Here is a 2,872-nt window from a genome sequence, read left to right on the forward strand (position 1 = left end):
AACTTTTGTTGTTTGAAAAACATTGCCAATAAAATACAAAGATAAGATATACAGTGTGAGAAAACATTTGGAAATGTGACAAAGATCTTGTTTTCAAAGAAATCTCAAATACAACCCAATTACAATGGACAAATATTTTGAATGCATACTGCACTAAAGAAGATCTATGTATGGCAAATAATACATAAAACAATGCTAGACATTATTAGGGAAATACAAATTAAAACTACATTTAAGGTGCCTTCATATACCTATAAAATGTCTAAAATTTAAAAAAAACTGATAATATGAAGTATTTATGAGGATATAGAACCAGTGGACCTCTCACATATTGCTAGTGAGAATCAAAAATGATACTACTACTCTGAAAAAGAGTTGGACAGATTTTTTTTAATGAAGCTAAAGATACATTTAACACGTCCCAATATTCTCACTCTGAGGTTTTTCTTGGGAAAGTAAGAACTCATAAGCCATTACAAAAATGTTCAGACTTCCAAGAAAGAACCATAGGCTCCACTTGTGCTCTGGTGGCTAGCAGGAGGCGCCGGAAATCGATGTGCGAAATACAGCAACCTTCGGTTTGGAGATTCTGGATTAGCACTGACCCTGAGTTCTGAGACTCTCCAGTGCAATGACTCAAGCGGAAATCAAACTGTGTTCTTTGTTGCTACAAGAGCATTTTGGAGACATTGTAGAAAAAATTGGAGTTCACTTAATCAGAACTGGCAGCCAGCCACTTAGAGTAATTGCCCAAGACACAGGAACATCACTGGATCAGGTGAAAAAAGCTCTTCATGTCCTCATCCAACATAACCTGGTGATATAAGTGCATAAACGTGGTGTGGTGGAATATGAAGCCCAATGCAGCCAGGTGTTGAGAATGCTTAGGTATCCCCGGTACATCTATACTACCAAAACACTATACAGCGACACTGGAGAGCTGATTTTTGAGGAGCTACCATTGAATAGCAAAATGACAATGTCAGCAGTTGTGAAAAAAGTGGCAGACTGACTCACGGAAACCATGGAAGATAGCAAGACCGTGGACTATGCTGAGGTTATCAAACACATTTGTGCAACGGGCAGACACACACTTTGTCCAGAGCTGTCCCTTAGTGCCTGCGACTGAGAATTCAGACCCTGGACCACCACCACCTGCCCCAACCCTTGTCATTAATGAAAAAGACATGTACCTGGTTTCTAAATTGAGCTTGATAGGAAATGGTAAAAGGAGAAGATCATCTGACGAAGATGCTGCTGGGGAACCCAAAAGACCAAAACATACCACAGATAACAAAGAGCCCATTCCAGATGGTGGAATTTGTTGGCAGGTCAACCTTGACAGATTCCATCAACACTTCTGCGACCAAGCCGTTGTGAGCGCAGTTGCCAACAGGATGGACCAGACAAGCAGTGAGATCATGCAGACCATGCTCCAGATAAGTGAGATTACCACTCCCTCGGGTGCCCCCTTCACCCAACCATTGTCTTCCAATGAGGTCTTCAGATCCCTGCCTGTTGGCTATAACATCTCTAAGCAAGTTCTTGATCAGTATCTCACTCTGCTGGTAGATCATCCACTAGAGTTTGTTGGAAAGTCTGGTGACAGAGGTGGAGGAATGTATGTCATCAACCTCCTTAAAGCATTAACATCCCTAGCCACAGCCACCCTGGAATCCATAGTACAAGAGAGATTTGGATCTCACTTTGCACGAATATTCCATCTAGTTTTGCAAAAGAAACACCTGGAGCAAAAGCAGGTGGAGGACTTTGCAATGATTCCTGCAAAGAAGGCAAAGGATATGCTATATAAGATGCTCCCAGAAAATTTCATATCACTCCAGGAAATTCCCAAAACACCAGACTATGCCCCATCCAGGACCTTCTATTTATATACTGTGAATGTCCTATCAGCTGCCCAAATATTGATGCACAGGTGCTACAAGAGCATAGCCACTTAATAGAAAGGAGGCAATTTGAAACCAAAGAGAATAAGCATCTACTAGAAAAGTCTCAGAGGGTAGAAGCCATCATTGCATCTATGCAGGCCACAGGTGCAGAGGAGGCACAGCTACAAGAAATAGAAGAGATGATCACAGCTCCTGAACGTCAGCAGCTAGAGACCCTGAAACGTAATGTCAACAAGTTGGATGCCAGTGAGATCCAGGTAGATGAAACAATCTTCTTGCTGGAGTCATACATTGAGAAGATGATGAAGAAACAATGACCCTGAAGAAGCATCTTCCCCAAAAGATCTGGGGGCGGGGGGGGGGGGGGAATGGAAAGAAAAATAAAGGAGATGCCTAAAAAAAAAAAAATGTCATACATGAATGTTTGCAGCATGTCTACACATAATTGTCTAAATCTGGACACTACTAACAACTATTGATGAGTGGATAAACAAATGGTGTTACATTCATAAAATGGAATACTGTTGAGCAATAAAGTAGAATGAACTCAGGCACAATGGCATGAATGAGCCTCAAAGACATTATGCCGAGGACAAGAAGCTAGTTACTTACATATTTGTTATTTTTTAAATATGACATTCTAGAAAAACTGAAAGTATAGGGACAGAGAAAATATCAGTAGTTTATAGGAGTTAGAGATTATGGATCATCTGACTATAAAGATACAATATGAAGGGGATTTTTCAAATGATGAGACTTATGTATTCTGATTGTGGCAGTGGCTACGTGCATCTGTTTCTGAATGATATACATATAAACAAAGTCAATTTGATCATGTCAATTTTAGACAATAAAAGTAATATTAATCTAAGATTTTAGGTAACCTAAATAGCTTGGAAATTATTTTCAAGATGAAATAATAAGAAATATACTTATTAATGGGCCTGGGAATATAGCTCAGT

At 39.7% G+C, this 2,872-nt stretch overlaps 1 pseudogene across 1 annotated transcript; it reads left to right on the top strand.

Annotated features, from left to right (window-relative positions):
• Positions 1-526: 526 nt before the first annotated feature.
• Positions 527-2,289, top strand: LOC306664757 (DNA-directed RNA polymerase III subunit RPC3-like; annotated as a pseudogene). Its single transcript has one exon. The product of its transcript is annotated as a DNA-directed RNA polymerase III subunit RPC3-like (transcript).
• The last annotated feature ends 583 nt before the right edge of the window (positions 2,290-2,872 follow it).

Source organism: Sciurus vulgaris (genome assembly GCF_902686455.1).
Source record: "Sciurus vulgaris genome assembly, chromosome: 6".
In the NCBI taxonomy this organism is placed as follows: domain Eukaryota; kingdom Metazoa; phylum Chordata; class Mammalia; order Rodentia; family Sciuridae; genus Sciurus; species Sciurus vulgaris.